Source organism: Bison bison, unplaced genomic scaffold, assembly GCF_000754665.1.
Source record: "Bison bison bison isolate TAMUID 2011002044 unplaced genomic scaffold, Bison_UMD1.0 scf7180017864531, whole genome shotgun sequence".
In the NCBI taxonomy this organism is placed as follows: Eukaryota; Metazoa; Chordata; class Mammalia; order Artiodactyla; family Bovidae; genus Bison; species Bison bison.
The window spans coordinates 7,669,439-7,695,713 of NW_011495081.1; the positions used below are offsets into that span (position 1 = coordinate 7,669,439).

General features: G+C 41.7%; 1 non-coding gene across 1 annotated transcript; it reads right to left on the bottom strand.

Moving 5' to 3' along the window:
• Nucleotides 1–21,254: 21,254 nt before the first annotated feature.
• Nucleotides 21,255–21,326, bottom strand: TRNAC-ACA. Its single transcript has one exon. It is a non-coding gene; the product is annotated as a tRNA-Cys (tRNA).
• Nucleotides 21,327–26,275: the final 4,949 nt, after the last annotated feature.

Below are 26,275 nucleotides of genomic sequence, written 5' to 3' on the forward strand. Positions count from 1 at the left end.
GCCCGCGGAGGTTTCTGGAGGAGCGGGACGGCCCATCCAGGCCGGTACCTGATCGGGTGGCGGTGGATAGGGAGATCTTTGCAGCACCGGCGCTAGGATTTCCCCCGCCCTTTGCTGCTGCAACAGCAGGCGAACTGTCAGAAATCTGTCTCCCGGGAAGGCAGGCACTGTTGGGCGGGGAAGTAAAAAGAAGTGCATTCGCGTCTTCCTTCTGGACGAGTTGCAGATCCTTCCTAGTGGTCCCACAGGCATGTTTCATTTAGATAAAGAAACGCTGTGTTTAGGACACCTGAAAAGGGATGTGTTTTAGTAGGACACATTTCAGGGTGGGGACGTCCACTATGACTTGGGCTCTCGGATGGGTGGCCACTGTGCTTTGACTGCACGGAATGGCCCAGAGAGTTTTAGGCAATTCCCATGTCGGCGTTTTCCTCTCTATTTTGACAGGAGACTCCTTTACTTTGGGGGTTGAGGTACCCAAAATAATTTCATCTTGCAAAGGGTTCGAGTATATAACGTTCCTGTTTGCAGGAACGTTAGTTAAAAGTAACCACACTTGACTCTTTGACTCCCAAGAATCCTTCGGAAATAGATTTCTGTAATTTCTTGGACTGTTTTGAAAAATCTGTTGTAACTGTTTAGGGGAGATTATTCTGCTAATGTTCTTCAAAACTTACTCTGCTGTCAGCAATTGCCTTTGAAATAAGAATGATTACTATGGCACTTGTAAAGGGAAGGCTTTTGTGATAAAATTCTGGGCTCTTGGTACATTTCATTTATCAAGGAATTTAGCCTTCGTTTCAGCCAATATGACCCTGTAGTTCTGTGGTTTTTAGCAGCGATTAATGAGGACTGTTTTTATCCCTCAGTGTGCCCCATCCCCCAAGTTAAATTAAATCTCCTTATTATAAAGGAGCTCACACTGTTTTAGGTTAAAAATATTTCCTGTCTACAAAGCTTAATTCAAAGCCCATTTTCCTTTGATTCACTTAAAGGGTCACTGACATGAGGTGTCTCTGTGTGGAAGTTGCTGTCCAGGAATTGTCTGTTGTGATTATAGTGGTTAGAAAGTTCAGTAATCTTTGGCTGTGTGCCCAAGACCTGGGAAAAGCTTCTGAAGAACTTCAGCCCCCAGTTTTTACGCCTCTCTCAGTTTTCAATGATGTGTATTAGGTATAATGATTAAAAGGTAAGTTCTGAGTCAGACAAATGTAAATACCTTGGTATTCATTGGATCAGAAACATGCTTTGAGTTTTTATTTTAAATGAATCAAATTTTTAATAGTTCTGTGAACAGTTTATGATATGCCAACTTGTGGATGTTCTTCATTTGAGTGCAGATACCAAAAACAGTTCAACCATTTGTAATATTTGAAATTTAAACTTTTATGTATTGATCCTATTTGCCCTGATATGTCAGATGATTTCCTTTGATCAGCTTGGAATTTCTGATCTCTGTTCGGACCTTTGGACATTGCCCCTTCTGAACCTCTGAGACTTTTCTTGGCTATACTTTCAGACTGCCAGAGCCTGACTTAGGGAATTTCGGATCTGTATCTTTCAGCTTTAGCCTGGGAATCCTTTTCCTTTATTCTCATAGTATGGTGATCCTGATCACCAGGAAAGATGCTTTGATTTAAATGATGGTAAAAATCAGTAAGGGCTTCCTAGGTGGTTCAGTGGTAAACAATCCTCCTGCCAGTGCAGGAGACATGAGTTCGATCCCGGGATTGGGAAGATCCCCTGGAGAAGGAAATGGCAACTCACTCCAGTATTCTTGCCTGGGAAATCCCATGGACAGAGAAGCCTGGTGGGCTACAGTCCATGGGGTCCCAAAAAGAGTCAGACAGGACTTAGCGACTAAACAACAACAACAAAAATCAGTAAAGTTGATGTTGTTCCCCATAGGTCTCTGCCTTTTCTTACTGGAGTGACTGGTCTCATCTGTGTTTTCTGGGTGTCCTTTCTGCTGTCACCCTTGATGACTAATTCCTCGTGGTCCAGCTTACCTGTGGATCCAAAGTCTACCGCCGGGCTCCAGGGTTTTCTGTGTGTTTGCCGCTCATTCAGCGCCAGGACTTGTTTCTCTCTCAGTGGAGGAGTTAAGCACTGGGCTCCCTGTTTTGCCTCCTGCTTGCTTTCACTTGTTTTCTGATTTTCACCTGAGGAGCTTTACTGCAGGGTGAGTGAGTCTTAGACCCAAGGCAGGGAGTCCTGTGGGATTTGTGGAGAAAGTAGTGTCAGGAGGGAGGCAGGAGAACCAATGACAGTTTCCTGAGACCTTCCACTTTCAAAAGACTCCCTGGTTTTGAAGTTTTTCTGAGGTGGCGCTGTGGCTTGGCACTGGCACTGACTGCAGAGTGGGTCTGAGACCGAGTTGCCTGAGAAGCCAAACCCATGATACTTGGGTCCTCCTGAGGGAGCTAGCTTGCTACAGTCATGCTATTTTCACGGCTGCTGCACCTTGTTTCTAAGCAAGGCTGGCCAGACCTTTGTCTTGGCTGACAAGTGGGTACAATGCTACAGGCTCTTTGTGTCCTGGAGCCCCTGTGTGTTCCAGCCCATCTCCACCCACTCTGCCCCAAAGTCTTTTGCCTTAATATTCCTGAGGAATTGGGTTACTGTCTCAAGACTGTTGTCTGGAGTTTCTTCTCTCCGACTTCCTCTCCTAACTTCTGTCCCCAGGGAACCCTTGCTCCCAGGCAGTGACTTCTGTTTTGCCTGTGGGAGGCTGGTGTGGGAAAGATGGTTCTTTATAGCAGCGACCTCTGACACCTCCCCATTCTCTTTTGACCTCCAGTGCTCTAGGAAGATTGGTAAAGTTCAAATTTGACTCCCCGATCATCCTAACTGCTGATCTTCCACTGAACTGATGTTAGTAAACATTTCCTGTGTGTCTTTTAGGTGCAGGTACTCTGGTCATTCCTTTACCTGGCTTCTCTGGGCCTCAGTTCTCTTGTCTATAAAATGGGGGTAATAATAGCTCTAATCTCACTGGGTTGTTGTGAAGATTCAGTGAGTTAATAGAGCTGAAGTATTTAAAATAGTGTTTGGTAAATGCTCAGTGAATGCCAACTATTCTCATAAAACAACAGAAACCGACTGAATATTCACTCTGTCCAGGTGCTACACTGGGGCAGGGGATACGGACATGAATAAGGGTAATACAGTTTGTAGAAGTCCCTCTTGAACAGGGTGCTCTGGGTCCTTGAAATGTGATACAGTGTGGTCAGAGCTGATGAAATGAAGGCACAGTTAATTCTGAAAGGCTGGGAGCTTTGGAGAATGAGTAGATGTTGACAGAGTTGATGATGGTATTTCAGGCAGAGGAGAAGGGTTCTTTGTGACCAGAGCAAAGGATGCTATAGGGAGGAATACCCTGGACTCTCTCCCTGCCCTGGAGCCTTCCCAAGTCCCCCTCACAGGCATTCCACCCTCCTGCCCCTCCCCTGAAGGGTCCTCTGCTTCTCCCACCAGCTTATAAGTTCCTGATTTATCTCTGTTTCCTCTGGCCTGTTACAATGTGCAGCACAGACTAGGCACTTGTGGAAGTTTCAGCATTCTTTCACTCCTATTCCCTCAGTTTGGCTGATTCTGTTAAATGTTAGAATAATTATCTCAGTTAAGTAATCCACAGCAAGTTGTGAATGACTGCTTTATTCAGGGAATGTATTTGCATTTTGAAAGAAGGGTTTGCTGACACCAGGGAATCTCTAATTGAGTGCAATACATGGGGGATATTTTTGACCTAGGAGGTCTTTTTTGCCCCTCTCCAACGTTTTGCACATCATCAGCTTGGAGTCCCATTTGAAACAAGTGCAACAGTTCATTCGTTCATTCAGTGTATCTCGAGTGCCTCAGCTTTCTGAGGTTACAATAATGAATGAAATTAAACTCCCATTCTCATGGCAATTAGGAAGTAGCCCAGTGCTTTCCAGATTTTACTGTGCGTTTGAATCACTTGAAGATCCTGTTGCAGCTTCTGACACAGTAGGTCTGGGATAAGGCTTATGTGCTGTGCTTAGTCGCTCAGTCATATCTGACTCTTTGTGACCCCATGGACTGTAGCCTGCCAGGCTCCTCCATCCAGGGGATTTTTCAGGCAAGAATACTGGAGTGGGTTGCCATTTCATCCTCCAGGGGATCTTCCCGATTCAGGGATTGAACCTGTGTCTCCTGTGTCTTCTGCATTGCAGGCGGATTCTTTACCTTCTGAGCCATCAGGGAAGCCTGGTTCTGCATTTCTAACAAGCACCAAGGTGATATTGATGCTGGTGGTTTGTTGACCCCACTGAAGGCAGCAAATGAATATAAACAAATGAATGTAGGTTGGAAGGTGGGAAGAAAAATAAACCAGGGTAAGAGGATAATAAGAGCTTAATGCCTACATGCCTGTGCGCCCTCACGCATGTGCTCAGTTACCCAGAGTGATGGGGGATGGCCCCGTGATGCGGTGACGTTTGGGTAGATACCTAAAAGTGAATATCTGGGAAACGATATTCAGGTGACTGCAAAAGCCTTGAGGAGGCAGGAAACAGCAGGGAGGCCACGTGGAATTGAGTGAATAGGGGGAGGGTGGTAAGAAATGATGTTGAAGGGGAAATGTTTTACATGCCAGATCACGTAAAACATTTTGGCAAAGTAAAGACTTTGTGTTTTACTTTGGATGAGATTAAGCAAGGGATGAGATGATCTGACTCAAGTTATAGAAAAAAATCCCTGGCTATTTTGGAGACAAAAGACTTTAAGGTCAAGGGTGGATATGGGGAGACCAGGTAGGAAGGCTTAGACAGTGGGGAGAAGTGGTTAGATTTTGGACAGATTAAAAAAAATATTTTGATCATCCTGAATGGCATGTGAGATCTTAGTTCCCCACCTAGGGATTGAACCTGCTCCCCTTTTGCAGGGGAAGCTCGGAGTCTTAACCACTGGACTGCCGGTGAAGTCCTGACATCTTTTGAAGATGAAGCTACTAAAATTTTCTCATGGATTAGAGGTGGAGTGGGAAAGAAAGAGAGGAACCAATATGGCTCCAGGGTTTTTGGCTCAAGCAACTGAGAGGGTGAAATTGCCATTGAGATGGGGAAGGTTACAGGAGGCTTAGGTTTGGGATAGTAAATAAAGAGTTGGGTTTGGGTATGTTAAGCTTGAAATGTTTATTAAACATCCAAGGGAGATGACAAATAGCTCGTTGAACAAAGTAGTCTGGAATTCCAGGCAGATATTGGGTCCAGAGATATATATTTGGGAGCCATCAGTATGGAACTAAGTAAGAAAGTATAGAGAAGGGGGGAGATGTCAGCAATGAGCCCTAGGATACTTCAGCATTTAGGGGTTCAGGGAGAAGGGGGAACCAACCAGAGAGACTGAAGATGGCTAAATAGGGACAGCAATGGATGTTGGGCTTGGAGATATGGAGGTGTTTGTTGGCCCTGAGAGCAGAGGGGACAAAAGTCTTACTGCAACAGGTTCAAGAAAGAAAGGAAGAATTGGAGTCCAGTTGCTTTACAATGTTGTGTTAGTTTCTGACAACTGTGTGAATCAACTCTGTGTATACATATATCTCCTCCCTCTTGAACCTCCCTCCCACCTCACATCCCACCCCTCGAGGTCATCACAGATCAGCTTAGCTCCCTGTGCTATACAGTGGCTCCCGACTAGCTAGCTGTTTGACACGTGGTAGTCTGTATGTGTCAGTGCTACCCTCTCAATTCATCCCACCCTATCCTTCTCCCCACTGTGTCCACAAGGCAGTTCTCAAAAATAAAAAGTCATTCAGTGTACACTTCATATCTTTGGTTTTGCTGAACTTCAAATTTTGGTAACTATCATTTTATTAAGTACACATAATTGTTCAGCATTGATGATTGCAAAGATGCATTTGTATACAGACATTATCTCAATAATTAAACAATAACAAAATTTAAAGAAAAGGAAATGAAGAAGGGAAATCAGACAGTGAAAAAGAACTCTTTTAGCCTTTTTTATAAAGAAAGGTAGAGTCATAGGGGAGGTGGGTCAAAAGAGTGTTTAATTAGGATATAATTACATTATACTTGTACTTTTTTCACTTTTTAGACAATCCAATAAAATATATTTGGACTTTTTCACTCTCAGTATTAATTATTAGTGCTTCAAGGATACTTGTAAAGAATCCCAAACTTGCCTCCCCTTTCTCCCCATCTCACAATGTAAAGAAGAAGATTTGAGGACCAATGAGCCTGTGCTTTTAATATTGACATCAAATGTAAGTTGAGCTTCCATTTGTTCCTGCTCCATACTCTTCCTAAAGACGAACATCACTTTGGAAACTGAGATACTGAAATCCTTCCAAGAGAACCTCTCAGAAGCCTACTTATTGCAAGTCTTAAATTACTAGAATGTGATCTGAGAATATTCAGAATGAATGTGCATGCTTCCTTTTTCATTTTCATCAACCTTCCAGCCTGCATTGTGGTTTTCTTTCTTTTCTTCCTCCTCTTTTTTTTTTTTTTTTAAACAAACAACAACTCTACTCTTCTCCAGACAAAAATGAATAGTTGGAATGACCCTAAAACATTTTCGTTGCTTGACAACACATTACAGGGGATTTCTAAACACACAGAGGGACACATTATTCTGGATCACGGGATGGCTGCCTTGGATGATGGCTCCCTGTGGGGACTCCAGGACCAAAGGAACAGCTAGCAACCGGGGTATTAGAAATGTCAGTTATTGTCACTGAGGGGATTGTGGCATGTGAGTCACATTGATTTGGTGATATTTATCAAGCACCAGGCATATGCCATGTCAAACTCTTCCCTAAATACTGGAGGTCGAGCGAAGACCCAAGCCAGACCTGGCCCCTACCCTGTAGCCCAGGACAAGAAACCCTTAGTGGGTGGAGTGGCAGATGGGTAAAGTACCTCTATGAGTGCATCAGGAGAAAGGGTATGGCAAGACAGAAAGTACCTGCCTCGTTCAAAGAGGTTGTTTTTGACCAGCTGCAATGAGGCTCAGGGTGCCAGAGTTCTGACTTCTGGAGACAAGCTGGATCTTTATTTCAACTCTTGTTTTCAAATGTCACCAAGTTCAGAGTTTTGAAATGTCATGCTGTGCAGAAAGCACGCCCATGAGCCACCACTCTTCATTTTTAAAGTCAAGTTTAATTAAGGTGTAATTTACATACAGTAAAATTCACTTTTTAGACATTCTGCATGGTGGGTTTTGATAGAAACATACACTCATGGATCTACAATCACAATCCAGTTATAGGCCATTTCTGTATTCTCCAAAAATTCCCTCCTGTTCCTTGGCAATTTTCTCCCCACCCCACACACCCCATTCCTGTTAGGCAGATCTATTCTCTGTATGTATAATTTTGCCTTTAACTGAGAGTCATATTAATGGAATGATACAGTATATAGTGTTTTGTGTCTGGCTTCTCTCACTGAATGTAATACTCCTGAGAATCATATGTCATTGCACCTCTAGTTCTATCCTTTTTATTGTGATGTAGTATTTCACTGTACCACAATTGGCTATCCATTCACCAGTTGATAGACATTTGAGTTGTTTCCAGTTTGAGGCATAGGAGTCTTTGTGTGGGCAGTTTTCACTCTTTTGGGTAAATACCTAGGAGTGAGGTTTCTGGCCATGTGTGAGGTATGTGTTTACCCTTATAAGAAATTGCCAAATCTTTTCCCAAAGTGACTGTGTAATTTTGTATTCCTATCTATGTGAGTTTCAGTTGATCCTCTGCATCTTTACTAGCACTCGATTTTAACTTTTTAAAAATTTAAATTTCAGCTATTCCAATAGTTTTTTTTAGTGGTACCTCATGATAATTTTGGGAGAAGGCAGTTGCACCCCACTCCAGTACTCTTGCCTGGAAACTCCCATGGACGGAGGAGCCTGGTAGGCTGCAGTCCATGGGGTCACTAAGAGTCGGATACAACTGAGCAACTTCACTTTCACTTTTCACTTTCATGCATTGGAGAAGGAAATGGCAACCCACTCCAGTATTCTTGCCTGGAGAATCCCAGGGACGGGGAAGCCTGGTGGGCTGCCATCTATGGGGTCGCATAGAATCGGACATGACTGAAGTGACTTAGCAGCAGCAGCAGCATAATTTTAGTTTGAACTTCTCTAATTACTAATGATGTTATTGTTGCATATCTTTACATCTTTTACATGCCATTTATATATCTACTTTGAAGCACCTGTTGAAGTCTTTTGCCTATTTAAAAAAATCATTTGTGTGTTTTAAGTCCTTTATCAGATATGGGTTTTTGCAAATATTTTCTTCCAGTCTGTGTGGTTTTTCTTTTCATTTTATCAACAGTGTTTTCCAAAGGACAGAAGTTTTAAATTTTGAATAGTTCCAGTTTATCAACTTTTAAATTTAAGGTTTGTGTTTTTTTGTGTGTGCTAGGATAGAAGTATTTGCCTAACCCAAGTTTACAAACATTCATGATTTCTTCTAGAAGTTTTATAGTTTTCAGTCTATGGTTTGTTTCATATTAATTTTTGTATATGGTGCAAGGAAAGAGTTGAGGTTAATGTTTTATTCATGTGGATGTTTTATTGTTCCAACACCATTTATTGAAAAGATTATCCTTGCTCCATTGAATTGCCTTGGTACCATATGTTGTGGGTTTATTTCTGGATTCTGGTCTGTTCCACTGATCTGTACTTGTGTATTTATTCCAATACAACACTGTCTTGGTTTCTGCAGCTCAGAGTTTCTTAACCTTGGCACTGTTGCCATTTTGGGTTGGATAGTTCTTTGCTGTGGGGACTGTCCTGTGCCGTGTAGGATACTTGCAGCATTCCTGGTCTCTGATAGCTACCCCCACCCTCCACCACAGTGTGACAACCAAAATGTCTTCAGTTCAGTTCAGTTGCTCAGTCGTGTCCGACTCGTTGCAACCTCAAGAACCGCAGCACACAAGGCCTCCCTGTCCATCACCAACTCCTGGAGTCTACCCAAACTCATGTCCATGGGTCAGTGATGCCATCCAACCATCTCATCCTCTGTCATCCCCTTCTCGTCCTGCCCTCAATCTTTCCCAGCATCAGGGTCTTTTCAAATGAGTCAGCTCTTTGCATCAGGTGGCCAAAGTATTGGAGTTTCAGTTTCAACATCAGTCCTTCCAATGAACACCTAGGGCTGACCCCCTTTAGGATGGACTGGTTGGATTTCCTTGCAGTCCAAGGGACTTTCAAGAGTCTTCTCCAACACCACAGTTCAAAAGCATCAATTCTTCGGCGCTCAGCTTTCTTTACAGTCCAACTCTCACATCCATACATGACTACTGGAAAAACCATAGCCTTGACTAGACTGACCTTTGTTGACAAAGTAATGTCTCTGCTTTTAAATATGCTGTCTAGGTTGGTCATAACTTTTCTTCTAAGGAGTAAGTGTCTTTTAATTTCATGGCTGCAATCACCATCTGCAGTAATTTTGGAGCCCCCAAAATAAAGTCAGCCACTGCTTCCACTCTTTCCCCATCTATTTGCCATGAAGTGATGGGACCAGATGCTATGATCTTAGTTTTCTGAATGTTGAGCTTTAAGCCAACTTTTTCACTCTTCTCTTTCACTTTCAGCAAGAGGCTCTTTAATTCTTCTTTGCTTTCTTCCATAAGGATGGTGTCATCTGCATATCTGAGGTTATTGATATTTCTCCCGGAAATCTTGATTCCAGCATTTCTCATGATGTACTCTGCACGTTAAGTTAAATAAGCAGGGTGACAATATATAGCCTTAATGTACTCCTTTTCCTATTTGGAACCAGTCTGTTGTTCCATGTCCAGTTCTAACTGTTGCTTCCTGACCTGCATACAGGTTTCTCAAGAGGCAGGTCAGGTGGTCTGGTATTCCCATCTCTTTCAGAATTTTCCACAGTTTATTGTGATCCACACAGTCAAAGGTTTTCACATAGTCAATAAAGCAGAAATAGATGTTTTTCTGGAACTCTCTTGCTTTTTTGATGATCCAGCAGGTGTTGGCAATTTGATCTCTGGTTCCTCTGCCTTTTCTAAAACCAGCTTGAACATCAGGAAGTTCATGGTTCATATATTGCTGAAGCCTGGCTTGGAGAATTTTGAACATTTCAGATATTGCTAAATGTCCCCTTCAGGGTAAAATTTCCCCTCATTGAGTTCTACTGCTCAAGCTTTGTGATAAATCTTGAAATTCATTTTCAAAATCTTTTTGGATGTTCTAGGGTTTATGCATTTCCATATAGATTTTAGTATCTTCCTGTCAATTTCCATAAAAAAGAGTATGCATGAATTTTGATTGGGATTTCACTGAATCTAGATCAACTGGAGAAGATTGATATCTCAACAATATTGAATTTTTTGATCCATGAATGTCTCCCTCTTTTTATTTAGGCATTCTTTCTTTCATCAATGTTTTATAGCTTTCAACATATGCATTTTGTATAGGTATTTCATGTTTTTCAATGCTTTGGTAAATAGTTATTTTAAAATTTCTTTGTTAGTATATAGAAATATGATTTTAAAATATTAATCTTGTGGGAATTCCTTGGCAGGCCCGTGATTAGGACTCTGCACTCTCACTACCAAGAGCCTAGGTTCTGTTTTTGGTCAGGGAACTGAGATCCCACAAACTGTGCAGGGTGGCCAAAAAGAAAAAAAAAAAATCTTGTATCGGGTGACCCTTCTAAACTCACTTTAGTTCTAGTAGCTTTTTACAGACTCTTTGGGATTTTTCTAAATACAAAATCATGTTATCTATGAATAGATACTCATTTCCTTCTATCAAATCTATGTGCCTTTTATTTCTTTTTCTTGCTTTATTGCACTTGCTAGAATGTCAAGTACATTGTTGAATAGGAATGGGGAGAGTGGACATCCTTGCACTGATCTCAGTGTTGGAGGGAAAACATTCAGTCTTCCACTACTATGGTATTAACTGTAGTTTGGTTTTTGTTTTTTGTGAAGGCCCTTTATCAGATTGAGGAAGCTTACTTCTATTCCTAGTTTGCTATGAATTTTTTCTTTTATCATGAATGAATATTAAATTTTGTCAAGTTTTTTCTCTTTTGAAATCACCATAAAGTTTTTCTTTTTTAGCCTGTTTTTCTTTTTAGTCTGATTTTAGGATATTGAACCAGTCTTGCATTCCTGGGATAAACTCCAGCTTAGTCATGATGTTTGTTCCAGTTGGGTCTAATTTTCTAATCTTTTCATTAAAAATTGTTAAAGCCTTATGTTCTTGAAGGATATTGGTCTGTAGCTTTGTTTTCCTGAAATGTTTTTCTGGTTTTGGAATAAGGATGATGCTGTTCTATAAAATAGTAGGGAAGTATTTTCTGTTCTCTTTTATCAAATGTTTGTGTAGAATTAGTATTATTTTTCTCTTTAGGCCTACGGTCTTAAAAATGAGAATATCCCTCAAGGATTTCTTTAGTAAAATAAAAGGGATCATGTATCTCTAGTATATTTGCTCATCCTCAGGGCTGCCAGGAGAAGGCAATGGCACCCCACTCCAGTACTGTTGCCTGCAAAATCCCATGGATGGAGGAGCCTGGTGGGCTACAGTCCATGGGGTCACTAAGAGTCAGACACGACTGAGCGACTTCACTTTCACTTTCCACTTTCATGCATTGGAGAAGAAAATGGCAACCCACTCCAGTGTTCTTGCCTGGAGAATCCCATGGACGGAGAAGCCTGGTAGGCTGCAGTCCATGGGGTAGCACAGAGTCAGACACGACTGAAGCGACTTAGCAGCAGCAGCAGCAGCAGGACTGCCAGTGGACACTTAGACATTAGGACAGAGTTTGGTTTCAGGTCTAGAATGATCTGAGTGAGGGGAAATTGTGTTGAATGAGTTCAGGAAATAGGTCACCCTTAGCTGATTGTTTGCTGTTTATCAAGTCACTTTTTGGGGCCTTAGTTATCCCACCTGTGAACAAAAGCCTCAGGATCTTCACTTCTTCCTTCATTCCCCTTGCTGTGTGTTTATGAGGCCTAAGCACTGTTTTTGTGGGTTAGACCAATTCATTTCTTACCTCTTCCTCTTACCTTCTTGCCACATTAGTGGCAAGCCCAGTCTAGGACTCTCATTCTACAAAGGGAAGAGATTTCCCATGGTTTTCTGTCATGGTTCCAACCTGAAGCCCAGACAAGTGTTGGCTTATCTTTAATCTTCATTGGCTTCTAAAAATTGTAAAAGTAATACATACAGTACTTTATTAAATTCAAGTAATGCATAGTATATGCAGCAAATGAGAAAGGCCCTGGTGGCTCAATTGCTATTTGCTAGAGTTCTGTTGTTAAGCAAGTATAATAGGTCTTTCCAATCTTTTTTCATACAAAAATTTATATACGTATTCTCACATAATTTTTCTAATATATAAAGGGTGTAATATTTACCTTTCTTTTTGCATTTACCATTGTATTGTTGCCCTCTTTCCATATGAAATAGTAAATTTTGTCATAAGAGAATTTGAACTTTCCCTGAAATATAGAAAAGCCTTTATTATAAAAGGTAACAAATTTAAAACTACTGGATTCAAACCTACAGAGTTAAAATATCATCCTTAGACCATTCTTCCTCTTTTCTCTATTCTTTGACTTCTTCCCTGGAAAATATTTCCACACATGTTTAAGAAAAATCATGGGCCCTTTTAAACACCAAATAGAACAGGGATAAATGTTGTATATAAACCAACTAATGCAGATGTAAATAGGGCCAAGGAGCTGCCTCAAGCTTTAGCTCAAGGTCATTGCTGCACCTGCCATCTGTCTACTCAGGCGAGACTTTGCCTAATGCATCCTAACCACGAGAGGGGAATTTAATTTTGATTTATATATGTTAAATCTATTCTTAGCTTGAAAGAAAACCTCCTGACGTCAGAAACACAAAATGACTTTGGTATTTATGCAGTGCTGGGAAATAGGAAGGCCTAGGATATTTCTCACTTTACTCTTTCAACGTGAAATATGGAATTAAGTGCTAGAATGGAACCAGGGCTTCCGGACTGACCCCTCTACTTCTGTCCCTGGTAATGAATGCTGCTCCTCTGTCACTTGTCTTTTATTTACCAAACGTCAAGAGTGAACCAAGGGAGCCTGAAGAAAAATGTGCCTGAGAAGAAAACGTGTCGAAATTAATAGTACAGCTTCTAAGTCCTTATTGAAAAGAGCTGAGCCAAAATATCTCTACACCTACAGATGGCATTATCAATTATGAGTCTTTGTTTTGAAAAGAATAGGAGGAGCTGGGTTATGAGCATTTTTGGAATATAATTAAACTGGATGGAAGTATATTAAAAAATCACTGCCATAGGGCTATCTTTGGCAGTTTCCTCTTATTATCTTATTAATACTGAAGGTGAACATAAGAATCAACCTGGTGAATCCCAGGGAAACTAAACCTTTTTTTCCCAGTGGTATGGAGTATGAGTTCTTGCTCTAGTCCAGCAATATGATGACATTTGAACGAGGGTTTTCCCACTGTTATGGTTAATGTGATATATTTACTTTTCCCTATGGGGATACTTGTCCTCAGAGTTTGGTAGAGCACTTCACAATTGTAGAAGTTTTCATGGTCTTGTTTGAATCTCATATCACTCCTAGGAGGGGGTTGAGAAAGTAATTGGCTAAAAAGTCGCACAGTGGTCCTGGGATTTTTACATTATTCTGTGATTCAAGGAACAGATTACCTACCACTCAACTAAAACTAGCTCAAGTAGGGGGGCCCAGGCCACAGGGAAATCTCATGTGACAGATTTGGAATGGCAATGAAATATAATGGGGCCACGCAGACAATGTAACTAATTGATAGAAATCATAGTAACATTTTTGAGCATTTACTCCTGTATCAGCTCATTTGATTTTCACAACAGCCCTGTGACATAGGTTCTGTTATGACCCCCAGGCTTCAGGTGTGGGAGCAAAGAGCAGTTTAACAGTAATGTATTCAGTTGTCACACAGGTAAGTGTCAAGGCTGGGATTTGAACCCAGGCAGTTTGATTCTACAGCTCTCAGTCCACTTTTTATGGTGCCTTTCTTGACATTGAAAGGCTGAGGTTCCTGGATTTGTGTCTCACGGACCAGGGGGTCTCCTGTCTGTCTTTTCCTGCAGGCTGGGTCTGTCCATCTGCCTCTTTCTGCAGACTGGCTTTCTCTGCTTACCTGTAGCTTCTGGGTTCTCGTCTAACAAGGGGCCTTGCTTGCTGTGGTGCTCACCGCAGCCAGAGTTGGCAGGACTTTTCCATTTATGTGTCCGCCCTCCAGTCTGAGTCCCAGTCCTATATTTCCCAAGAGGGAGCATCAGGCTGTCATAGGCTGGCCAAAAAGTAAGGATTTGACCCCTCATCTGATCAGCAGAGGCCAGAGGTGAAGGGGCACATGGTTTAAAAATGCCTTCCTAGGCTGACCCCTCCTTCGGCTATAGCCATGGGGAGAGTGCAGTTTTAAATGAGGTGGTATGGATCGGGCAGATTTCCCCAAATGTGTCTCCTCCCTCATCACAGCAAAAACAAGCTCATGTGCTCATTTTGTGAAAAATGACGACGACCAGTAGCCTGATTTATAGACTTGGCCAATTTCCATGGTATAAATACTGTCACCGTGGCTGATTTGAAGCTACCAATGTGACAATGGAATTGGGAAGAGATGCACATGTTTGGCTGAGCACCAAGATGATCCTATCCATCTTCCGACTGGATGCAGGGCCACTTACACAGTAAGTGCAGGATGTCTCCAAGGAGTTTGAAGTCTAGGCTAACCAAGTAGGTGGGCTTATAATTATGTAAAAGGGAAGAAGAGTTCCATGAAGAGAGGGTGGAAGTTAGATTTGGCTCACCCAGCCTAAAATAGCTTGCTGTCCTAAGTGTGCCATCCTTTGGGAAGGTGGAGATGCTTTCTAAAAAAAAAATGCAACTTCCTTTGCCTGTAGTACCTCACTTGTGACATGTAATTAACCCTTTCACTGATTTTAAGATGCCAGACCTCATTTTCTTGGAGGGGCATTGGCCTAGTTTTTTTTTTTTTTTTTTTCAATGTGTTTTACTTTGGGGCTGTGCTGGGTCTTCGTTGCTGTGCCTGGGCTTTCTCTAGTTGCAGCGAGTGGGATTGCTCTCTAGTTGCGGTGCTTGGGCTTCATGGTGGTGGCTTCTTGTTCTGGAGTGTGGGCTCTAGAGCACAGGCTTAGTTGCCCCACACCATGTAGGATTCTCCTGAACCAGGGATTGAACCCATGTCCCCTGCATTGGCAGGCGGACTCCCAACCACTGGACCACTAAGAAGGTCCCAAGGGGATAGTTTTTCCTTGCTTCTCACAGTCAGCACTTCCCCCTCCTTTGCTGCTGTCATTAAGGAACTCCTTTCTTCCACCTTCCTAACCTAGAGATGCTGGGTCCATGCAGTGGCCTCTTAGACATCTTTCTGCTGCACACACACTATTAGTTTTGATTGGAGGCTTTTATTTATGACCAAAAGGCCATTTCTCAGGTCATGTAATTATGCTAAAAGCCAAGACCGTCTGATGACTACAACCTCTGAGAGCATGTCAAACACCATCATGATTTCAAGGCCCGCCCTTGCACATCTGGAGAGGGGGTTGGGAGCCTTGGCTTCGGTGCATTACTTACAATTCCTCCATCCTTCTACCTGATGCAGCTTTGTTGTTAACCCTAACCGGCTCTCACAAAGGATGGTGGTGACCCTTGGGAAATGAGCGATGGGGTGTGGACAGCGTAGACCTCTCCTCAGACATGGAGTTCTAAGTGTCCTACTGATTGATGGAAGGTCAGCATCTTTACCTATAAAAATAGTACAATTAATTTATTCTTTTAATTTCCCTGGGGATGTAGCCAGGGAGAAATTTTACAAATCTCACTTCTTTTATGTCTCACTGGAGGTTTGCCCTAGTTTGTGGGTATGTTGACTTCTGAATAAGAGGACAAACATTTATAAAGCAGCTACTACTTGTTAGTTGCTCCATCAAAAGAACTTTATAGAATTGAACCCTGCAGTGACACTAAGAGGTAGTTCCTGTCCATTTTGCGTGGAGAAAACTAAGACTGAAAAGACATTTATGAACCTGACTTGCCTAAGGGCACTGTTCTTGGAAGTTTTGGGAATGGGATTTAAAACCAGATTTGACTGCAATGTCAATATATTTTTAGCTTTGCTCTGCAGGCCTCCCCCCCACCTCCTGCCCTGCCCCATTTTATTAAATTTGCGAGCATACGAAAGAGTTGAAAGTACTATACAGTGAACAGCCATGTACCTACCACTTAGATGGTACTATGAACATTTTGCTATATTTGCTTTATCATACATATGTGTTTATTCTATCAGTCCCTCTATCAATTCATCTTATTTCTTGATGTATTCAAAGTAAGTTCAAGACATAAGTACAGTTCAGTCCTAAATGTTTCAGTTTGCATACCAGATTAGAGTTCATGTTTATGGTTCCTTTTTTTTTGAGGTAAACTTTACATACAGAGAAATACAGAAATCCCCAGTCTTGACACATGCACACACCTGTGTAACCTAAATCCTTGTCAAGATATAGAACATGATCATCACTTCAGGAAGTAAGTCCCCTCTTGCCCCTCTCCAGATACCTCTCCAGGCATCATGGTTTGATTTTTTGCTTTCCTGGTGGCTCGCCTGGTAAAGAATCCACCTGCAGTGTGGGAGACCTGGGTTTGACCCCTGAGTTGGGAAGATCCCCTGGAGAAGGGAAAGGCTACCCACTCCAATCTTCTGGCCTGGAGAATTCCATGGACTGTATAATCTATGGGGTCACAAAGAGTCGGACAAGATTGAGTGACTTTCACTTTGACTTTAGTTTCTATATGGTGCAGTCTTAAATAATGTTGCCTGTTGTTTTCAGATTGACTTTTCCTTGTATTATTAATTCAAGGCAGTATTTATTGAGGTATGTGGCAGGCACAGTGCTGGGTGCGGGGAGAACAGGAGGGGAGGAAAAAGACATTGGCTTATGTGGAGAGAGAGATGTTAATCAGCTCATCACGGGAATGAGTATCCCATTACCAGCAGAGGTGAGAGCTGAAGGGGGAGCACAGGGTGCTGGGGGAGGCTTGGTGAGTGAGGAGGACGATGGTCAGGGAAGACTCATCCAGTATTCTAGTGTGGCAACAACTGGCTAAGTTTGAGCAGTGGCAGCTCCTTTAGGCGGGGAGGGGGCATCTGTCACAACCCCTACCCATCCCACTTCAGTCATGTCTTGGCTGAGATGGATTTACTGTGGTGACAACCTAACCTCCAAGTCTATAATAGCTTAAAGCCCTGGAGTTTTACTTCTCACTCACATAGAGACCAACAAGTGCTCCTAACTGGCCAGGCACTTGCTACCACGTGGTGATTTCAAGGACCCAGGGTCTTGTCTTTGTAGTCTCTCCATTGTCAATCTGTGGCTTCCAAGGCTGCTGTGCTTATCTGCATTCAGCAGATAGAAGTGGAAAGAGAACGGGGAACAGATCTGGAAGGCTGTGCACCATCCTGCCCACTTTCCATGGATTAGGGCTCAGCAGCTTGGCTGTGTCTGCCTGCAGAAAGAAGCTGGAAAACATGGGATGAACCCGAAAGAAAAGAGAACAGGTTTGATGAACAGCCAGCCAGTAATCTGATCCAACACACTTATTTTACCTGCATGGCCTCTTTAGGCATTTGAGTGTGCTTAAAACTGATTTAACAGCCATGGGCTTTGGAGATAAGGGAACCTGGGTTCAAATCACTGTAACATCAGTTCCAGCAGGATGGGGACTTAATCTATTTTGGTCACTGCTGTGTACTCAGTGCCTGGTATACAGTAAGTGTTCAACAAGCTTTTGTTGAACTTATGTACAGAATTCTCAAAATTCGATAATAAGGAAATCAACAAACATAAAATGGGTAAAAGACCTGAATGTGCATGTGTGCTTAGTTGCTCAGTTGTGTCCGACTCTTTGCGACCTCATGGACTGTAGCCCGCCAGGCTCCTCTGTCGATGGGATTTTCCAGGCAAGAATACTGGAGTGGGTTGCCATTTCCTTCTTCAGGGAATCTTCCTGACCCAGGGATCGAACCCGTGTCTTCTGAGTCTCCTGCATTGGCAGGCAAATTCTTTACTGCCAAGCTACCTGGGAAGGCTTGAATGTTCTTCACCAAAGAATAAATTAAATTAAGTACATGAAAAGATGCTCAACATCATTAGTCATTAGGGAAATGTAAATTATTACCACAAGATACCACTTCATACTAAAATACTGGGTAATATTTTGTAGAAATTTAAAATTACCAGTGCCAGTTGCTGTTGAGGATTTGGAGCAGTTGAACTCGTATATTGCTGATCAGAATGAGATATGTATAACCATCTAAGAAATGATTTCTTTTAAATATACATTTACTCTGTTACTCAGCAATTCTACTCCCAGGCATTTATCCTAATAATAATGAAATAAATGAAAACTTATGTTCATATAAAAATATGAATATTTATAACAGCATTATTCATAATCAAAGTTAGCAACCCAGATATCCTTCATCATGTAAATTGATAAACAGACTATGATATATCATTATAGATTAATGGTATATAAGTTTTTTGATAATAAAAAATATACCCCTTTGCAAACAAAACAAACAAAAAACAAACCTTTGTTGGTTAGATGAATGAATTCCCCTTCTGTCCTGGGCAATGATAATAGCCACTATTTACTTAGTGCTTATCATGTACTTCTGGTGGTAGGCTGGGAATTGTCTCAGAAAAAAGGTGCTAAGATTTGGACATGGATGGTGGCCACAGGATTAGAAAGAAGAGTAAATGGCTAAATTCTTTTTCTCTTGTCTCCCACTTTCAGTGTTTTTCTGAAAATACGGGAACTCCCTTTCATCTATATACTGATGAGGAAATTTAATGTATTTTCTTATTGGCTCACTGCTAGGGTTAAAAAACAAAAAAATCAGCTATTTTCAACCTCTGTAGTTTTGGAAGACAGATGGTTGCTCCTTAAAGTGATATTTTCCTTCCTATGTGTAAAACAAATTCTGATTATATTGTACTCCTTTGTACTTCAAATGGATGGTGATCAGCTAGCTGTCTTTTGTTTGTCAAAAAAGTTTGTGTGGTTTTCAAAGTCATCCTGATGTCTTTCAGCAGAATACAACATGGAGGCCAGAAGCTCTGATAGTTTTCCTATGGTTTGAGTTTTTTATTGTGGCACCTTTAAAGTAATTTTTTGTTGTTATTGTTGTGATGCATTTCTTTGAGGGTAGGTAGCCTATTAGATGGAGAAGGCAATGGCATCCCACTCCAGTACTCTTGCCTGGAAAATCCCATGGATGGAGGAGCCTGGCGGGCTACAGTCCATGGCGTCGCTAAGAATCGGATGCGACTTCACTTTCACTGTTCACTTTAATGCATTGGAGAAGGAAATGGCAACCCACTCCAGTGTTCTTGCCTTGAGAATCCCAGGGACGGGGGGAGCCTGGTGGGCTGCCGTCTATAGGGTCACACAGAGTCGGACACGACTGAAGCAACTTAGCAGCAGCAGCAGCAGCAGCCTATTAGAAGTACTAACCTAATCTGTTGGATCATAGACTTTCAAGGGACTTGTGATCTATGCTGTTACTGTGTATTATGACTTAGGTCCCAAACTTGGATTGGTAGTCAGAAAGCTCCTAGCCTTGCTAGGAATCAAAAGTTGGGAAGCCAGATGGAGCTCTAGCTACAAGAGCATCTGAGGTTAAAGGTTACTCGGGCTGAACTGCAGTGGAGTTTTTTTCCTTCGGTAGCGCTGGATCTTAGAGGACCAGAGTAGACTCTTATACTGGTGTGGTGACACTTGGAAGAAATATCTCAGTTTTATGTTCATATCGGTCTTATTGTGGTCAGGAATATACTCAGAGTCGTGCACAGGCACTCAGATGACAAATGTTTCCCCCAGTGGTTTAGCCTGGGAGGTGTTCTGGAAGGTTACTCTGATTGCATCCCGGGTGGCATCCGAGGTAATGGTGAAGAGCGGGACGTCATTTAGGGATGCCATCAGGTCTACCCCTGGTGCATCCCCACCCTGTCTTGGTCATAGAACAGGGAGGGACGAGTAGGTCGCCTCCATTGGTAAGGGACAGACTAAGTCTGACCAGGGAAGGAAAGCTTTGGTGTAAAGTCTGTCTACACCCCCATCTAGAGCAAGGAGGGATGCCTCTGATAGAAAGATGGTGCTGGTCGCTATTTTCTCTCTTACGGATGTGAGCTAACCATTCCAGCCTCACTCCTTTGAAGTGTATCCTAAAAAACTGGGATAGATTTGATCCCCAGAGCTTAAAGAAGACACATCTGGTCTTCCTGTATGATACTGCATGGCCACGGTATCCATTGGAGGAAGGATGAATGGTGGCCAGTTGGAGGGTCTCTTAAGTATAATACTGTTTTACAATTAGACCGGTTCTGTAGAAAACAAGGGATATGGGTAGAAGTAGCATATGTGTGTTTGGAGAAGGCAGTGGCACCCCACTCCAGTACTCTTGCCTGGAAAATCCCATGGATAGAGGAGCCTGGTAGGCTGCAGTCTATGGGGTCCCTAAGAGTTGGACAAGACTGAGCAACTTCACTTTCATTTTTCACTTTCGTGCATTGGAGAAGGAAATGGCAACCCACTCCAGTGTTCTTGCCTGAAGAATCCCAGGGACGGAGCCTGGTGGGCTGCCGTCTATGGGGTCGCACAGAGTTGGACATGATGAAGTGACTTAGCAGCAGCAGCAGCAGCAGCAGCAGCAGGTTTGAGGCTAACTGGAAGGAATTGATTGTATTTTTTCTTTTTCCATAGGAATGCAATACTTCTTCCATATCTTATTACCCCTGGCACTGCATCTTTGCTAGTTACTATGGGACTATACAGGCTGAAGACCTCAGCTAGAGCAATTGAAGGTGGTAACCCAGAATTCTGGGCAGCAGGAGGTGTAACTACCTTTGTGTGAAGAATACCCTATCCTGTGGCCATCAGGGCATTAGAAACCCACAATTCCACTCATTGAAGGGAGCTGCCAATGGTCCAGCAGCTTAGCTTCAAGTCTCTGTTTCCCCAGACTCTAGTCTTTTGTCAGAAAACTATCCTTAAGAAGATGGAAGGATGAAATAAACAGAGATGTATAAGTGAGGTCACTCAGTCGTGTCCGACTCTTTGTGACCCCATGGACTGTAGCCTACCAGGCTCTTCTGTCCATGGGATTTTCCAGGCAAGAGTACTGGAGTGGGTTGCCATTTCCTTCTCCAGAGGATCTTCCCAACCCAGGGATCGAACCTGGGTCTCCTGCATTGTAGGCAGACGCTTTACCATCTGAGCCACCAGAGAAGTCGAGAGGATGGAAGGATGAAATAAACAGAGATGTATAAACACGTAACCAAAAGAAATGGATTGTTAAGATACTGTGTTTACACTAATAATGAGAAAACAGAAAGAGAAATTAAGGAAACAATTCCATTCACCATTGCAACGGAAAGAATAAAATACTTGGGAATATATCTACCTAAAGAAACTAAAGACCTATATATAGAAAACTATAAAACACTGGTGAAAGAAATCAAAGAGGACACTAATAGATGGAGAAATATACCATGTTCATGGATCGAAAGAATCAATATAGTGAAAATGAGTATACTACCCAAAGCAATTTATAGATTCAATGCAATCCCTATCAAGCTACCAGCAGTATTCTTCACAGAGCTAGAACAAATAATTTCACAATTTGTATGGAAATACAAAAAACCTTGAATAGCCAAAGCGATCCTGAGAAAGAAGAATGGAACTGGAGGAATCAACCTACCTGACTTCAGGCTCTACTACAAAGCCACAGTTATCAAGACAGTATGGTACTGGCACAAAGACAGAAATATAGATCAATGGAACAAAATAGAAAGCCCAGAGATAAATCCATGCACATATGGACACCTTATCTTTGACAAAGGAGGCAAGAATATACAATGGATTAAAGACAATCTCTTTAACAAGTGGTGCTGGGAAATCTGGTCAACCACTTGTAAAAGAATGAAACTGGAGCACTTTCTAACACCATACACAAAAATAAACTCAAAATGGATTAAAGATCTAAACGAAAGACCAGAAACTATAAAACTCCTAGAGGAGAACATAGGCAAAACACTCTCTGACATACATCACAGCAGGATCCTCTATGACCCACCTCCCAGAATATTGGAAATAAAAGCAAAAATAAACAAATGGGACCTAATTAACCTTAAAAGCTTCTGCACATCAAAGGAAACGATTAGCAAGGTGAAAAGACAGCCTTCAGAATGGGAGAAAATAATAGCAAATGAAGCAACTGACAAACAACTAATCTCAAAAATATACAAGCAACTCCTACAGCTCAACTCCAGAAAAATAAATGACCCAATCAAAAAATGGGCCAAAGAACTAAACAGACATTTCTCCAAAGAAGACATACAGATGGCTAACAAACACATGAAAAGATGCTCAACATCACTCATTATCAGAGAAATGCAAATCAAAACCACTATGAGGTACCATTTCACACCAGTCAGAATGGCTGCGATCCAAAAGTCTGCAAATAATAAATGCTGGAGAGGGTGTGGAGAAAAGGGAACCCTCTTACACTGTTGGTGGGAATGCAAACTAGTACAGCCACTATGGAGAACAGTGTGGAGATTCCTTAAAAAACTGGAAATAGACCTGCTTTATGATCCAGCAATCCTACTGCTGGGCATACACACTGAGGAAACCAGAAGGGAAAGAGACACGTGTACCCCAATGTTCATCGCAGCACTGTTTATAATAGCCAGGACATGGAAGCAACCTAGATGCCCATCAGCAGATGAATGGATAAGAAAGCTGTGGTACATATACACAATGGAGTATTACTCAGCCATTAAAAAGAATACATTTGAATCAGTTCTAATGAGGTGGATGAAACTGGAGCCGATTATACAGAGTGAAGTAAGCCAGAAGGAAAAACACCAATACAGTATACTAACGCATATATATGGAATTTAGAAAGATGCTAACAATAACCCTGTGAATGAGACAGCAAAAGAGACAGTGATGTATAGAACAGTCTTATGGACTGTGTGGGAGAGGGAGAGGGTGGGAAGATTTGGGAGAATGGCATTGAAACATGTAAAATATCATGTATGAAACGAGATGCCAGACCAGGTTCGATGCACGATACTGGACGCTTGGGGCCAGTGCACTGGGATGACCCAGAGGGATGGTATGGGGAGGGAGGAGGGAGGAGGGTTCAGGATGGGGAACACATGTATACCTGTGGTGGATTCATTTTGATATTTGGCAAAACTAATACAATTATGTAAAGTTTAAAAATTAAAGAAAAAACAAAGTAGAAAAAAAAAAGATACTTTGTTTACAGTAGGTTCTTGTTGGTTATCCATTTCAAATATAGCAGTGTATAGCACAGGGAACTCTGCTCAATATTCTATAACAACTTATTGTGAAAAGAATTTGGAAAAAAGTAGACACATGTATATGTATAACTGAATCACTTTGTTGTACAACTGAAACTGACACAACATGGTTAATCAACTGTACTCCAATATATTAGGTTGGTGCAAAAGTAATTGCAGTTTTGCATTGTTGAACTTTGCTGTTTGATATTGGAATACACTCTTAAATAAATGTGTTTATGTTATACATGATTTTAATGTACATTTCTCGCTTTATGATTTTTTTTGCTAATGACATTACTTGCTGTTTATTTTATATTTATTTTAGACAATAGAAATGATGTTAGACAAAAAGCAAATTCAAGCAATTTTTTTAATTTAAATTCAAAATGGGTTGTAAAGCAGTGGAGACAACTTGCAACATCAACAATGCATTTGGCCCAGGAACTGCTAATGAACATACAGTGCAGTGGTGGTTCAAGAAGTTTTGCAAAGAAGATGAAAGTCTTGAAGATGAGGATTGCAGTGGCTGGCCATTGGAAGTTGACATTGACTAATTGAGAGGAATCATTGAAGCTGATCCTTTTACAACTACATGAGAAGTTGCTGAAGAACTCAACATTGATCATTCAATATGGTCATTTGGCATCTGAAGTGAATTGGAAAGGTGAAAAACCTTGATAAGTGGGTGCCTTATGAGCTGACTGAAAATCAAAAAATTGTCATTTTGGAGTGTCATCTTTTCTTATTCTACACAACAATGAAATATTTCTTGATTGGATGTGATGTGTGAAGAAAGGTAGATTTTATATGACAACCAGTGACAACCAGCTCAGTGGTTGGACCGAGAAGAAGCCCCAAAGCACTTCCCAAAGCCAAACTTGCACCAAAAAAGAGGTCATGGTCACTGTTTGGTGGTCTGCTGCCTGTCTCATCCACTACAGCTTTCTGAATCCCAGCAAAACCATTACATCTGAGAAGTATGCTCAGCAGATTGGTGTGGTGCACTGAAAAGTGCAATGCCTGCAGCTGGCACTGATCAATAGAAAGGGCCCAATTCTCCATGGCAGCACCCAGCTGCACGTCACACAAACCCAACGCTTCAAAAGTTGAATGAATTGGGCTAAAAAGTTTTGCCTCATCCGCCATATTCACCTGACCTCTTGCCAACCAACTACCACTTCTTCAAGCATTTCAACAACTTTTTGCAGGGAAAATGCTTCCACAACCAGCAGAAGGCAGAAGATGCTTTCCAAGAGTTCATCGAATCCAGAAGCATGGGTTTTTCCACTACAGGAATAAACAAGCTTATTTCTCATTGGCAAAAAAGCGTTGATTGTAATGTTCCTATTTTGATTAATAAAGATGTCTTTGAGCCAAGTTATAATGATTTAAAATTCACAGTCTGAAATTGCAATTATGTTTGCACCAACCTAGTAAAAAGTTGAAAAAAAGATATTACATTTACAGAAGTGCTGTGAGAAGAGAAGATTAATGTGAGAGAATTAATGTGGTGGGGTATCTGAGTTGGGTTAATCTGATGGAAGACCTTGAATGAATGTTGAAAGGAGGAGTTTTGGTGATTCCTAGTCTCACTGGGCCCCTCAGGTGCATGAGCGTGAATGAATGTGACTCAGTTAAATGCACCCATTCTTTTGCTCTCTTTAACATATCAGTATTACTCACTTTCTTTGTTCTTTAGAAAACTTCAAGTAATGAATTAACATTTGTTTTAGGTCTTCTCCCTTTTCCTGAATTTCATCATGATTTCTTTAAAAGTTAAAAAACATTTCCCTCCTATTTAAAAAATACATTGAAAGGCAATCTTAAAACAAGAAAGGAAAATTTGGAAAGGAGGAGAAATCACTCATAAATCTCTCTGTTAATGCCTCAGCCATATAGATTTTTATCTGGTTGGAACATTCAAAGTTCCAATATGGCGGTGTGTTATTCATTAGTTGGAGAAGGCAATGGCAAGCCACTCCAGTACTCTTGCCTAGAAAATCCCATGGATGGAGGAGCCTGGTGGGCTACAGTCCATGGGGTCGCCAGGAGTCGGTCGCGACTGAGCGACTTCACTTTCACTTTTCACTTTCACGCAATGGAGAAGGAAATGGCAACCCACTCCAGTGTTCTTGCCTGGAGAATCCCAGGGACGGCAGAGCCTGGTGGGCTGCTGTCTGTGGGGTCGCACAGACTCTGCCAAGCCTGCATCCTCTCTGCACCTGTGTTATTGGTCCACACTGCTTTTCACCAGTCTGTGGCAAGATATGTACAGGCACTGAAAGTATAGACTTTTATAGTAATTAAACATCATTGGGACATCCACGGGACTTGTGCCATAGAACAGGAAGTAGGCCAGCTTGAGTGAAATTGAACCAATATGGTGAGACCCAGATGGCTTAAGCTAGAGAACCACAAATTGATAGGGGATGGATTGGAAGGTCAAAACAAAGAAACAAGGAACTAGTCCGTGGCTGTGGATAACACTCTGCACTGCTTGCTGTTATCATTCATTCTTCTTCCAGTCATAGCCCAGGGAGAGGAAGAAAAAAAATTCACCCATAATCACAACAATCTGACACAACTCTTCTTGGGATTAGTGTCTTTCCTTTCACCCTTTGTGTGTGTGTGTGCATGCCTTTTACAAATATAATTTTAACTGCAATCCATCATGGTTTCTACATCTTTAGAATCAGGCTCGTAGTTGCCTTATTATGGGCAACTTTTGTTTATCTATAGTCTGAGTTAAACATTTATTAATCAGTTTTGTCCCCTGTCACTTTTTAAAAAGAAATTTTCAGCTCCTTTAGCTCCAGTTAGTGTTTATAATATCCTAAGAGGTTTTTTTTTTTTTTTTTTTTT